The sequence below is a fragment of the Equus quagga genome, chromosome 5 (genome assembly GCF_021613505.1).
Source record: "Equus quagga isolate Etosha38 chromosome 5, UCLA_HA_Equagga_1.0, whole genome shotgun sequence".
NCBI classification, from domain to species: Eukaryota; Metazoa; Chordata; class Mammalia; order Perissodactyla; family Equidae; genus Equus; species Equus quagga.
The window spans coordinates 41,578,607-41,593,002 of NC_060271.1; the positions used below are offsets into that span (position 1 = coordinate 41,578,607).

The window sequence follows — 14,396 nt, forward strand, 5'->3', positions numbered from 1 at the left end:
TTTGGCGGCCCGGGGTTTGCTGGTTCAGATCCGGGGTGCGGACATGGCACCGTGTGGCAGGCCATGCTGTGGTAGGCATCCCACATATAAAGTAGAGGAAGATGGGCATTGATGTTAGCTCAGGGCCAGTCTTCCTCAGCAAAAAGAGGAGGATTGGAAGCAGTTAGCTCAGGGCTAATCTTCCTCAAAAAAAAAAAAAAATAGTTGAAAGGAAATGTTTAGTTTGAGAGAGATGTTCTTTTGGTGGCTCTGCCAGTTGGGCCCAGGCCTCAGCCTCGGCTGGATGCAGAAGCTGCTCTGTGCAGCAGGACACACACACCATCCTGCGCTACCACCACTGGGATCCACTTCCTCTGATTGTAAAACCACATCCTACTTTGGGTTCCTCTTTCTGAGAATGGTCAGGCCAAGGCTTTCTTTTTTGATTCAAAATGTTGGTGACACTCAGGAATCCTGCAGAATCCATGTAGAGTGCTCTATGTGCATCGGCCAAGCTCGGGGAGTCAGCAGCACCTTTGGCCACTCGATCCTGAGGCTGAGTAGAGCAGGCAAGGCACAAGCTCACCAGAACTCTAGCCAAAGGGGCGGATGGCGCTCCAAGACAAATGCAGCCCTCACTCCCCTGCCCCTTAGCACTACGGAAATGCAGACTCCAACTACACTCATCCAGCTGAGATGCAGGGAAATACTTTCATATAAAAGTCAGTCCTAAAAGAGAAAGAGTCAGGATGGCATGGACAGAACATAATCAAACGGCAGCAGTGCAACAGGAGAAAGCAGGAACTCTCTCCCTCTTTGTGGGCCCAGGACCCAGAGTGCAGCTGCTAACAAGCCCCAACTCTCTATGAGGCCCGGACTCATCGCTCTGTAGTTTGTATGGGACACAGATGCCAGCTAATCCAGGGACTTCAGAACTGCTCCAAGAATGCAAACTGGTACAACCACTTTGGAAAACTGTTTGGCAGTATCAATTAAAGCTGGGCACACGAATGCCCTCTGACCCAGCAATTCCACTCCTAGGTATACACCCAACAGAAATGCAAGTACATGTGCACCAAAAGACGTGTCCAGGAGTGTGTCTACAGCATTGCTATTCATAACAGCCCAAACTGGAAACTTCCCAAACGCACATCAGCAGTAGAATGGAAAAACAAACTGTGGTATCTTCTCCCAGTGGAATGTTATATAGCAATGAGAATGAACGATCTATAAATACACACAACATAAAGGAATGTCACAAACACAAAGCTGAGCGAAAGAAGTCAGGCCCAAAAGAGTATGTGCTCAGATTCTAATTATATAGGAAACAAGCACAGGCAGAACTAATCTATGTTGGCAGAAGAAGAGATAGGGCAGGGGTTACCCCAGGGGGAGGGCAGTTACCCTGGGGGAAAGGGGCATGAGGGCCTTCTGGGGGCCGACAATTTCTGGTTTCTTCATCTTGGAGCTGAGGACTTGTCACAGACTCAACATACCCTCAATCCAAGTGGTTCAGATGAGTTGACTTCACCCCTGACTACCAGAGTGGCCTGAGACCCAGGCCCAGCCAATCAGAGCCCTGAATTTCCCCCAGCCACAGGGTCTGGGTTGTAAGCAAGAATGGGACTTGGGCCCCAGCCAATCATTACACATCATCTCTCTGGCCACAGTGATTCCAGGATGGGCATGTAAATATCAAATCAGTACACAGGTTTTGACATCTGGACTTCTTTCGAGACTTCCTCCTAGCGTAGCAGAAAAGACAGAATGTCTACCTAGAGCTGCTGGTGACCATCTGCTGCCCTTAGGAGTGGAAGCTGAGAAGGGACCAATGTGGAGGAAGGCAAAGTTCAGAGTGGAGCGTACCAGCGGAGTCCTGAGGACATCCTTTGATCCCTGGATCCAGCTCTGCCTGGAGCTAGACCCTATTCCTGGACTTTTCAGTGCTATTAGCCAATAAATCACCCCTGGCTTTTTTTTCTTTTTAACTTAGAGCAGTTTGAGTTGGGTTTTCTGTCACTTGCAGCTGAAAGTGTCTATTTCCATTAATGCAGCAGCACAATCCATTTCTGGAAGTTTCTAGTGTTTGGAAAGTTCTCTCCTTGGACACTAGCCCACCTCTAAGAGCCACTCTGTCCTTTGTGCCGCCATCTAGAGGCTCACGGAGTTGTTCTCTGATGGCTTTCCTGCTGGATGGTGGCCCCAGGACCTCTGACTGTTCTCCCTTTAATGCAGGTTTTAGACTCTTTTGCCAAAGTTTGGTGCTCCAAGCTAACACGATGCTCCAAATAGGGCTTCACAGGACAAATTACAGAAGAAAGTTCTGGGCAGCAAGCTCCCACCTGCTCGGTCTGAAAGTGTATCAGGCTCCCCACCCCCCTCCCAGAAAGTTCTTTGGTGGCCACATCACTGAGCTTGTTGGCTGCTGACCCTCCAGATAGTTCTCACAGTGACCCACATTCTCCCAGCCTGGACAGGAACCCAACTTCCTGAATCTGAATGCAGGAATTCACAATTCTTGATAATTTCATCTCACAGAAATAATCAGCACCCCCATTATTGGATTTGATATTTTGTATATATCACTCAGTCTGAGATATGTCAGTTTATTCAACTCTATTTATTAAGTGCCAGGAATCACGCAAGGTGCTGGGAATACAATGGTGAACAAGACTAAGGGTCCCTCCCCTGAAGGTTACTTGCCAGAAGGGGAGACACTCAGAGCCAAGTACTCAGTAGGTGAGAAGGATGATCAGCGTTCAATCAATGCAGTGAAGGGCCGTGTGTCACATGGCGACGTGATGGAGAGAAGCCAGGAGGGGCTCCTCCATGCAAGCCCCTCTGAGGAGAGAACACCGGTGCTGAGGACCAGAGTGAGCCAGCATGTCCAAAGCTGATGGAAGGCAGGCCACTGCCGCTGGAGCGTGGGTCACAGGATGAGACAGGTTGAAGAAGTCAACAGGGACCAGTCCTGTAGGGCCTTTATGGGGGGGGCACCGGGGTGTCAACCTAAGAGTAAAGGGCAGCCCTGGAGGCTTTCAGGCAAAGGAGCCATGGGATCTGATTGGCTTCTGAGACGATGCCGCTGGAAGGGCTGGGGAGACAAGGAATCAAGATCTATTTAGGAGCTCGGGTGATCAGATGGGGACCGGGACCGAGGACCGAGGAAGGATGCCAGCCAGATTTGGGCTTGGGAGACTGGATGGGTTTTGGAGATTTTCTGAGATAGGGAAGTATAAGGGAGAAACAGATTTTGGGGAGAAATAAAACAGCAAGAGCTCCACTTCAGACATATGGAATCTCAGCTGCTTATTGAACATCCCAGTGAAGAGAGCCAAGGGGCAAAGTTCTCAGTTTGGAGCTCAGGAGAGAGGTCTTTGGGGTCACAGAGATATAACTGGTAAGCACGCTACAGACATACGTGGAGCCATGGGGACAGGTGAGATGATCTAGAGACAGAGGGTAAGGGAGGGCCAGGAACACCCTCCAGGCACTAGAGTGGATCGACCACAGACAAGCCATGAGCAATCCTTCTTCGCTCTGAGTCCTCCAGAATCTTGAGGCAGGACTTCTCTGTCTGTCCACATCTGAACCATTAACAAATACCAAAGAGCACTGGACAAGAAGGAGCTCCGTTCCCTTCACCTGCCCGCCTCCCGGCCAGCAGAGACCACAGAACAGCTCTGGGACAGCAGAGTGATGCTGGCGTGTGGGCCTCTGTCACACACAGGACCGCACCATCCTTTGGCCAGTTGCTCTTAGATGCTCTCAGATGTACTTAGATGCTCTCTTAGTTGCTCTTAGATGCCCCTTCTCTGGTCTAAGGTTGAAGAACGGTTTCTCCAGCTGAGAATGTCTGAGGGGTCTGATCTTCTGAGTCCTGAGCGGCCAGCAGAGGAGTTCCTCTCAGGATTTCAGTAAAAGTACTTACGCCGCCATCCTCCCCAGCCAGCAGCAGGCAATGCTTCGGGGGGCCTTTGTTTATTTCGAAGAAAGGAGAGCAAGCAAGGGCTGTAGTCTCCCAGAGCACAAACACTTCCTCCCACCTGGGAATGAGGGTGCAGCCCATCCAACAGTCCCCCTGGGCTGGCAGACCTGCCGGCTGGTGGCTTGTCCCAAGCTCGGGACTGCTGAAGAATCCCTTTCAATCCTTCTGAAACTCCATCTTGGAGCTCTGAGCTGGCGTCCCCTGAGTCTGCCAGACTTCCACGTCTTTCCAGTGCCCATTGCAAATGTGGCTGACACTCTGACGAGGAGCTGCTGCCCAGCCTTTGCCAATGTGAGACAGGCTTTCTGGTGCTACAGTCACATGCCCTGGGGAATCGCTTCCCAAGGGAACACAAGTCCCTCTCAGCAGGGTCTGTGCTGCCGCAGGCGGCAGGGAAAAGAAGGCAAGCTGTGTCCTGCTTATCTGAGCAATAAACATCCTCTTCCCTGAGGATGCCCGGGGCAAAACAGGGCATGCACCTTCAGACGTGATACTAGGGCAAGAGTCCAGTGTCCACCCTGGGTCATTCCTATGAACCTGTTCATACAGATGCTCAGATTCTTAACCCCAGGACAAACGCCTGGATTTCAGAGTTGAAAGTTACCACCCAAAGAGCCCAGGAGAAAGAGCCTCAGAAACTTCTAGAAGGTAGTTACACACATAGTCCAAGCATCTACCATCAACCCAGGCTGGGAAGATACAAGACTAGCAGTCACCATGACAAGGGACAGGGGCCACACGGGCTGGCCTTCAGCACCATGCTGAACAGAGCAGCGTCCACATTGGGCCTCTTGATCTGGGTTTATTGTCAGGTACTTCTCAGCCTCAAAAAGTCCTTCTAACCAAGCGTTCTGTTTCCCAGCCACCCTCCCACAGAGAATGAAATGGACACTTTCCTGTTACCCGATTTATGTGGAAAGTGAGTGCCAGTGGGCGCTCCAGAGGTGGAGTCTGAAGGTGCTCTACCCAGAGGGCCCACTTCCCACTGGAGACTCTGGATGTTCGCCCTAAAAGAGCTTTCTAGAAACCACCCCCTGCTCTGGCTGCCAGGAAAAGCCCAGAGGTCCTTCAACCACCACCGCCTCCTCGAGACTCTCAGGAAAAGGAATGTGAAGGGTCCCGCTTTGGCCCAGAAGGCTGCGGACCCCAAGTCCTGTTCATTCGTTCATCCACTCATTCAACAAATATTTATTTGAGCACCTTCTACATGCCCATCAGGGAGTGGGACAGGCACCATCTCTGCTCTTACGGAGTTTTCAGTCTAACAGGAGAAAACAAAAAAGTAAAAAGAAAAATGAATAAACAAGACGATTTCAATAGTAAAAGAGTTGGAACGTAATAAAAAGGGGCTTGCAGGGAGGGGCTCCTTTGGATGGCAGATCAGAGAAGGGTCCCCAGGTGAGATCATTTTGGAATTGAGGCCAAAATCATGAGAAGGATCCTGCAAAGACCTATCAAACAGGGTTTCAGGCAGCTGGACCTGGATGTACAAAGGCCCTGAGGCAAGAGACCAGGTCACTGGAGTCAAGGGCCCGAAGGGGAGATGATTGGGAGAGACAGTGAAGTCGATCCTGCAGGGCCTTGTAGCCATGATGAGGCGTCCAGGTTTTATCATCACTGCAACGGGAAGTCATCCAAGTGTTTTAAGCAGGGATCTGATAGGGCCTGCTTTTATGCCTAACAAAGAAGATGCTTTGGCTGCTGTGAGGGAAATGGAAGGGAGGGAGGCGAGAAGTGGGAAAGCAATTAACCCAGGGTCCCAGGTAGGAGCTGGCAGGGCCAGATTAATGAGGGAAAACGTTGGGCTCTACCTGCCACAAAATGCCCCAAGCCTCTGCTCTTCACAGCTGAGCAGCAGGCACGCCGGCACCACGGCCTTGATGCTTCCTGTCCTTAAGAACCTTCTTGACAAAGAATGAACTACAGACCAGAAGGAAAACTGAACGAATGGCCCAGAGGCCCCAACAGGTATAGTCGTAAGATAGATATGCTGTTCTTTCAAAACACTAAACCTTTCACGGAAACGCCTTCAGCGTGTCTTGTGGGGTCTAGTAGCACCGCCCATCCCTGGTGGCCCCGTCTTCAGGGCAGAAAGAGTGTCTCCACCACAGCTGTCACCCACAGCAAAAGGGAGGCCTTCAAATCCAAAGCAGGGGGCACCTCTTCTGTCATCTAAGGCAAAGCTACTGTCCAGTGGTGGTCAGATGGGGGCGGGTATATGAATCCAAAAAGGGAATGGGGAGGAAATCTCCAGAAGCCAGAGGGCAGGCAAGAAAGGCATCCCGAAGACCATGCCTGGGACTAGGGCTTGTCTGGAGGGCTGTCTGACACCCGGAGCCACAGGAGAAACAGGGGTCTGGGGGCAAAGGGTGGGCACGGATGAAACAAGGTGAATCACGCAGAAAGCATCTCAGCGTCCACTTGGATGGTAAGCCGAGGACATGAACTGCCTCACTGCCTGGTTTCCTCATCGAGCCTCTTCTGCTTCCCTCAGTTGTTTTTTTTCTTCTTCTTCTTAATTAATTTACTTTTTACTCTCTCCCATTTTAAACATGCCTCTCTTGAGGTCATACTATTTAATAGGAGACTAACTTTTAATTTGATTATTTAAAAAGGAAAAAAAAAAAATCCTCAATGGGAGAAAACCAGAACAGATATTAAAGAATGACAGGGTGGGTCTCTGGAAATTCTGTTCTATATGGAAGAAAAGAGACTTCTGACTCCTGCTGCTGCCATCAGAAAAAGTGAGCCAACCACCCTGCAGAAAATTCTATCTCAACTATCTCCTGTGAGGTTCAGTTCACGGCCCATCCGGGGGGCCACGGGCCTGAAGCCAAGTGGAGCCCCTCAGCACTACACATCAAATCAGGAGGAAGATCCATGGTCTGATGTGGGAATTCTGGGAATTTGGCAACTATCCTAAAGAAGTAATTCAAAAGTTAAAAAAAGCTATATGCACAAAGATCTTCATTGTGATATTGTTTGTGAAAGTGATAAATCAAAAATACTAACGAAACGGCTAAGTAAATTATCATACAGTAACCCAATGGGAGAGAATGTGGTCATGAAAACAGCACCTGTGCACACCACACAGCACTGCAAATACTCCCCACATTAAATCAGACAAAAATGCACAGACATTTATCATGGGGACATATGTTTGTGGACAAAACATTCCAGAAAGTATAGAGAAAATGAAAACACCTAATTATGGGTGGATACGGATGTCATAATAATGACTTTTAAATTTTAATAGCTATGAAAGTTATGCAACCACATGATTTAAAAAATTAATTGAAACTAAAATGCTTGCAGCAAAAAAAAAAATAGCAGTCTCCGGACCTCTACATCCAAGCATACCGCCCCCAATTTTGGCTGTTTCTTTGGGTATTCACCTCTACATTTCGAAACTAGAGGTTTATACTGACATTTCCTTTTTTTTTTTAAGATTTTATTTTTCCTTTTTCTCCCCAAACCCCCCCAGTACATAGCTGTGTATTTTTAGTTGTGGGGCCTTCTAGTTGTGGCAGTGGGACGCCACCTCAGCATGGCTTGATGAGCGGTGCCATGTCCGTGCCCAGGATCTGACCTGGCGAAACCCTGGGCTGTGAAGCAGAGCCCACGAACTTCACCACTCGGCCACAGAGCTGGCCCCGATATTTCTTGGTTTTTAACTTCTTATCTTAGAAGATGACTTTGTGCTTTCTTAACCCACATACACATACCGTCTCCTCCATCTTCTGAAAATAGGTATGTAATAATTTTTTGTTAATCGAATTTCAGTGCTTACATTACTATGACTATGTAAATATTGCTCAAAACTAAGCCACGCAGCATACGATGATTTTATCTGCTTCCTTGTTCAACTTTGTATTTCTATAATTGATAGTTGCTTCATTTTTAATTTTCTTTGTTTGAATATGTACTTTTTCCCTAAACTCTCCCACAGAACTATAAAACTCCTCATAATATACCAAATATGTCAGATAATCCATCAGTTCCTTTTTTTGTTATTTTGGTGGGGAGGTTGGCCCTGAGCTAACACCTGTTGCCAATCTTCCTCTTTTTGCTTGAGGAAGAGTGGCCCTGAGCTAGCATCTGTGTGAATCTTCCTCTATTTTGCATGTGGGATGCCTGCACAGCATGGCTTGATAAGCAGTGTGTAGGTCCACACCTAGGATCTGAACCCATGAATCCCAGGCTGCTGAAGCAGAGTGTGCGAACTTAACCACTACACCACCAGGCCGGCCCTGATCAGTTCCATTTTTTTCCCTTGAAGATACATCCTCCTGGGACCTTCAGCCAATTTGCCGCAAATTGGGCTGGTTGCTCTCTAGTCCAGCTACACAGCTGTAGTACTGGGACTTCTTTTCACCCTCATTATGGGAATTCCCTTCACCATTGTTTCCACTAGTCAGGGTTCTTGGTCGCAGGTAAAGCAGCCCACTCTCGATATTAAGCAGGGAAGGAGCTGACAGATTATCTGACACACTTGTTGCACTGTGAGGTTTCACAGTCCTGTGGGAGAGTTTGAGGAAGAATCAGTGATTAGTACACTGAAGACAAAGCAAATAAAAAGATGAGGCAACTGTCAACTCCAGGAAAAACAAAAAGCTGAACAAGAAAAGAAATGTAACCGTAACATACTACGTGGACTCCACAATGCAGAATCAAGCCTGATGGGAAAACTGCTGTGATTGCCACTGAGTACGGGCGCCAGTTTACACTCCTGCCACTTCTGTGCCAAGAACTCAACCTTGCAGCTCATCACTGCTGCTACCACCATAACCACGGATACAGCACATGCACCATCCCTCTCTTCTCTATCAAAATATAGCGTAGGTGCATCTCCTCAAAGAAGCCAGGTCACAGGTCCCAGCTACGGGGAGGCTTGGAAGTGAGTACTTGTCTGTTCCCATGGTGGAGGAGGTGTTTGTTTTCTTCTCCCCAATCCCAAGACTCAGAGTAAGATAATAGCTGAAATATAGAAAGCTATTTGGCAGCTGAGCCAAATGAGAAAAGACAACTGTACCACTTGCTTCTCTTTCTTGGTTTACTCTCTTATTTTAGGAGAGCACATCCTCCAGCAACTTCCTCAGAAAGGGGTACGAGGGGCAGGGGGCATGGTAAAGTTTTTGAAAATTCACATGTCTAAAAATTGTCTTTATTCTATGATTTTGCTTGAATGATGACTACAGAATTCTGAGTTGAGAATTAATTACCCTTGGAAATTTGAAAGAGTCGCTCCATTGTCTTGTAGCTTCTGGTTTTGCTTTTGCGAAGTCCAACACCATCCTGTTCTCTGATCGTCTGTACGCGGCCTCTTTTCCCTTTGCTGGCGTCTAGTAACTCCTCTCTTACCTCTGGAGTTTAGAAAGCTCATGATGATATCCTGTAGCACATCTTTTACTTTTGCATAGTGTGTCTTTTATTACTCACTGTGCTAAATACTACCCAGAGACTCAATGCAGAAACGCCTTCAGTTCTAGCATTTTTTTCCTGTAGTTTCTTTGATAACTTCTTCTCCATTTCTCTCCCGGCTTCTTCTTAAGCTCCTATGAGGTGGGTACTGGGCCTCCCAAACTGATTCTCTAATCTTCTTATCTTTTCTTTCCTATTTTCCATCTCTCAGGTCTTTCTGTTCTAGTTTCTAGAAATCTGTTTTTCAATCTTCCAAGTCTAGTCTATCGAAATTTTTACTTCTACCATCATAGTTTTAATATCCAAGAGCTTATTTTTGTTTTATGAATAGGTTTTTTGTAAAAAAAAAAAAACTACGTTTATGACTTCTGAATCCTTTTTTCCTATTTGTTTGGGTCTCTGTCTTTCATGCTAGAGGCCTCAGCTATGTGGGATGGCACAGGGCTGCCCATTCAGATTTAAGAGAGGCACTGAAAGCTCTTTGTGCCCAGGTAGGGCTAGTTGCTTGGTAGGCATTGCTGTGAAGTGACAAAGCAGCAAGCTAGCTTTCAACAGGGTCCCTCTCAATGTCAGTATCTGAGGGTCATTCTTGTGAGGTCAGTTTCCTCAGAGAGAAATCCTTTCAGACCCTGCCTGGGGGGGGGGGGGGGGGGGGGGGGGGGGGGTGTAAGCCTGGCTGCCCTGTTCTTCTGGGAGCCAACCAGGAGGGGCGTCACTGTTCAGTATGCAAACTTTCACTGAATCCTCCTGTTCTCAATACAGTGCCTTCCCCTGACCTGGCTGCTCCCCTCACAGCCTCCCCCTGCCCTGGCTGCTCCCCTCACAGCCCCCGCCCTGTCCTCAGCTGCTCCCCTCATAGCCTGCACACCGCCTGCAGGAACCAAGGCATTTTCTGCTGGGTGGGAGAGGGAACCACCTGGCTATGTGGGCTGAGAGAGGGGTCTGTGGCTCTAACACACACTTTCAACCAATCTTCCTGCTTCCAGCGCCCCTTCTACCCCACTGCTGGGAACACTCTGCAGCCCCCATTCCTGAGCCTTTAGTGGGTCCTGTGGACACATCACCTTGCCTCCCCCACAGCACAAGGAGAGTCAACATTCTAAGTGTCACTTCTTTCCCCCACCTGCTTTTCATCTTCAAAATTTTTGCTCACATTCCTCCTTCTCTATCATCTACTTTTCTGTTTTCTTAAGAATTTATACCTTTTTTATTCCTTTACTCTCATTTTAGCGGGCTTTTGAAACAGAGAAGAGATAAATATATGCATTCAGTTATGTTTATGAAGAAGTTCATAATAATATTTAATAATAAATAAAAATCAAGTTTGCAAAGATCCGACTCTCTGGGGGCTGTGGGGGCAGACACTCCAACATGGAGACCATGGTTCTGAGTGGGGGCGGGGGAGGGTTATAGAACAGCTGCGCTTGCAAATTTTTTTTTGTACTTTGCAACTCTTTGATAGTAAATAGGTATTTTTTATAAATAAAAATAACATAAGGGTTAAAAGTTATTATTAAAAGGCATCTTCTGAAATAAGAATCGAGGCAGTGGGAGCCAGCCCAGTGGCAGCGGTTAAGTGCGGACGTCTGCTTCTCGGTGGCCCGGGGTTTGCCGGTTCAGATCTCAGGTGCAGATATGGCACTGCTTGGCACGCCATGCTGTGGTAGGCATCCCACATATAAAGTGGAGGAAGATGGGCACTGATGTTAACTCAGGGCCAGTGTTCCTCATCAAAAAGAGGAGGATTGCTGGCAGATGTTAGCTCAGGGCTAATCTTCCTCAAAAACAAACAAACAAAAAGAATCCAGATATTGTAAACAGGTGTGTAGAAGAAACTCCCATCCCCCACACAGGTCTCCAGGATCCATGGTTTTCACCCGTGTTCCAGGGGGTCCTGGGGTCCCACAGAAGCACCGCGAGGCCTTCAGAGGGTAGCAGGAATGGGATAGGGTGCTGAGAAGGAGTGCCCGGCCAGTCTCTACTGGTACCACAGCGGCACTCTGTTTTTTTATTGGCTTTATAGGTTAAAATTCTGCTTCATATTTTCATCTTTTCAAAGAGATCCACACTAACAAAGAAGCTTGGAAAGTATGGACTCAGATCTAGAGAAAATGAGGTTAGGGTGGGGAGAGGAGCCGCCAGGGACCACATTGTGCTATAACCCCATGCCCCTTCCCATCAGAAAGGACAGCAGCTGCTCAAGCGACCAGAGGAGGAATGTGCTTACAGAATACGTACGCACCCACTGAGCTCGCAGAGGGGACTGCTGGCCTACCAACCTGGGTGCTCACTAACTGCACCCAGCAACCCGCAGACGCCAAAGAGGGGTGTTTAGACAATGCTGAGCCAGCGTCAGCCTCTGGCCTCAGTTTCTTCATTTGCACAATGAAAGGACTGCAATTATCTTGCAAGCTAATGTCCTAGAATTCCAAGGAGCATCCTATTACTGATACAGTGACTGCCAACTCTTGGGAGAAATGGAATGTCCCTACCCAAGGACTCCTTGAGAAGCACTACCAAGTATAAAAATTCAATCCACTTCCTTTGGAAGAATATTTTAATTTTTCGCTCTCCAAATAGGCCAGCCTAACTCTACCATGACCGGAGTGAGTCAAATACCAAATGTTGCAGCTTAATAATGGGCTCCGGGGCTGCTCAGAACAGTCATTCCTTCCTTTCCCAGGCAGCAGCATCCCTCTCTTGGGAAACTGGCTGAGGTCTAGTTCACATCCCCCCTCGTTGGCTCCTAGCACAAATTTGGGTCATTCTCTTCCTTTCAGCTTTCTAGTCCTACCGAGAAGTTCTCCTCTGGCTGGAGAGTCAGGGAGCGCGGATTCATTCACATTCTTAACCCCTCGACAAAATGACGTCTCTTCTCCCCACCCCACCCCCCACTTGTCTCCTTCGCCCAACCTACCTCTCTGGAATGGTCCAAGAAAGACCAGCAGCAAAGGCCCGTCTGCCTGGCAGATTAAAGATGCTTTGGAATCAATGAGCGTCATTCCGCCCTTGCCTGACTCAGCTCCTTATCTGTCTGAAAAAAAAGAAAAGAAAAGAAAAGAAAAGAAAAATGTTAAAAGAGAATGTCTCAGATGCCTTCTGTGCATTCTCTCACAGGACTTTAGCTCAAAAGCGACTGTTCCACCTAGGTCCCCTTTTTGCAAACGAATCACATTCTGCTGGGTGGGCCCTTCTCACCATCTGTGTCAATGCCACCCCACCAGCTCTCTTCGGTAGGACTAGGCAAACCACAGGAGCATTTCCAGTGCCTGAAGCAGGAACAGATATACATACAGACGACTCAAATCACTTTTAGAGTTATTTGTTGGTTTTGTTTGGTTTTTGAAAGCACAGCGAGTGGTGTGAGCCAAGCCTGGGTTTAGAGCTCCATTCAATGGCTGCAAAAAGTAGGTTCGTGAACTTGACGTCCCATTCAAGACCCAAATCACATCATAAAGGAAGGTTCATCCCTGCGGGATGGAGATGAAAAGGAAGGTGTGTGGGCAGGGGGCCGCCCACTCACTGCGTCTGTGGTGTTTCTTCCTCCACCGTGGGTGGCTCCTGGAAATCATCTGACCCCAGAGAGAGAAAGACACCTGAGCTCCCAAAGCCCGGGCGGCTGGAGGCCAGCAGCAGGACCCGCCCCTTCCCCCGGCCGCGCCCCGCCCAGCTACCTCCGCAGCAGGGAGACTCCAGCCTGGAAGCCACTAGGCGCAGCTGGGGAGGGCTCCCGAGGAAACCTAAATCTTTAGCTTCTCCATGAGACAAAAAGCCCAGTGCTAGGAAGCCCTTAGAAAAGGTGTCCATTCCAAGAACACACTTCCCAAGGACCAAGCTGGAATTCTCTGTGCTGCCAGCCCAGTCCTTGGAAGGTTACCCCATGGACCCTGCTGGGGAAGCCCAGGAACGTGGGCTTGGCCGGTCCCTTCATTCAGCATCGAGGGGAGGCCGGTAAGGACTCCCCAAGGCATTGCCACCAGAGAAACGGGAGGTCAGCGCCAAGAGCTAAGGAAGAAATAACTTGCATTGCTGACCAATGGAGTTAACAAGAGGACAAATCCCAGTAGCTCAGTCACAGGCAAATGAGACATGATCGTAGAGAAAACAGTTTCAGAACGACGAAAGACAAAGCAGAAAGCATGATGGAGCCGAGAGAAGGAAGAGTTAGGGAAGACAAGGAAGGAATTAGTCCTCAGGAATTCAGGTCAGGAAACAGGGAGCCGGGACAGAATTCACAAGAGGGCGCCCGGGGAGGACGCTCTTCCCCCGGAGGAAGATGCATCTTCTGCTCTGGCCCTCACGCTGGCCGGGACCTCAGGACCTGGGTCTGCCGCCCTCTAGCCCTCCGGGTTCAAGGGCAAAGCCTGGGAGGCAAGGCTAGGAATGGACAGAGCGCAGGATGCGAATGGGGGCAGGGGGAGGGGAGGACGCGCAGCGCAACTGCTCGTCCCTGACAAGTAAACAGCTTGCTCTGAACAGGCGTCCGGAGCCCGGCTGAGGGCCCTGCTCAGCCCATCAAGGGCGGCAGCGGGACACCCCGGATTCCAGGCCCCCCGGAGGCACAAAAGGGATGCAATAAGATCAGGAGAGAAGGAGAGCATGAACCAGACCACACCAGAGAATCACAACGCGAGCCCCCTGCCTCGGCCTCCCCAGCCGGGTCCGGTCCGCCCTGGGAATGCACCCGCCCCCCCAGCCCCCACGCCCCTGGACCCCAAATCGCCCCGAGCGGACAAAGCAGGGCTCGGGGCGGGGCAGGGCGTGAAGCGGGGGGCACTGGGACCCCGCAGACGCCCGCACAGGTGGGCTCCGTACCGGGTGTCGGTGCCGGGGGCGGGGCCCGGTCTCCCTGGAGACGGTTGCCCAGGGGACGCGGCGGGCGGGTCCCGGAGCGACGGGAGGGCGCGAGCCTCGGGGCGGCGGCGCGGGGCCCGCGGGGGCCTGAGGGCAGGCCCGCGGCGCGGAGCCGGCGAGCGGGGCACCGGCGAGGGGCGCGGCCGGACTGGGG

General features: G+C 49.7%; 1 protein-coding gene across 7 annotated transcripts in view; it reads right to left on the bottom strand.

Moving 5' to 3' along the window:
* PIK3CD (phosphatidylinositol-4,5-bisphosphate 3-kinase catalytic subunit delta) overlaps window positions 1–14,396 on the bottom strand; it is a 53,334-nt gene that overhangs the window by 17,879 nt on the left and 21,059 nt on the right. For 4 of the 7 annotated variants that reach the window (XM_046661422.1, XM_046661421.1, XM_046661416.1 and 1 more), the window contains exons 1-2: window positions 14,204–14,372; window positions 12,306–12,422 (exon numbers count right to left, since the gene is read on the bottom strand). The gene's annotated coding sequence lies outside the window, so the exon portion shown is untranslated. Of the gene's footprint in view, window positions 1–12,305; window positions 12,423–14,203; window positions 14,373–14,396 lie in introns of those variants that run through there. The other 3 variants (XM_046661419.1, XM_046661418.1, XM_046661420.1) reach the window with 3 other exon arrangements.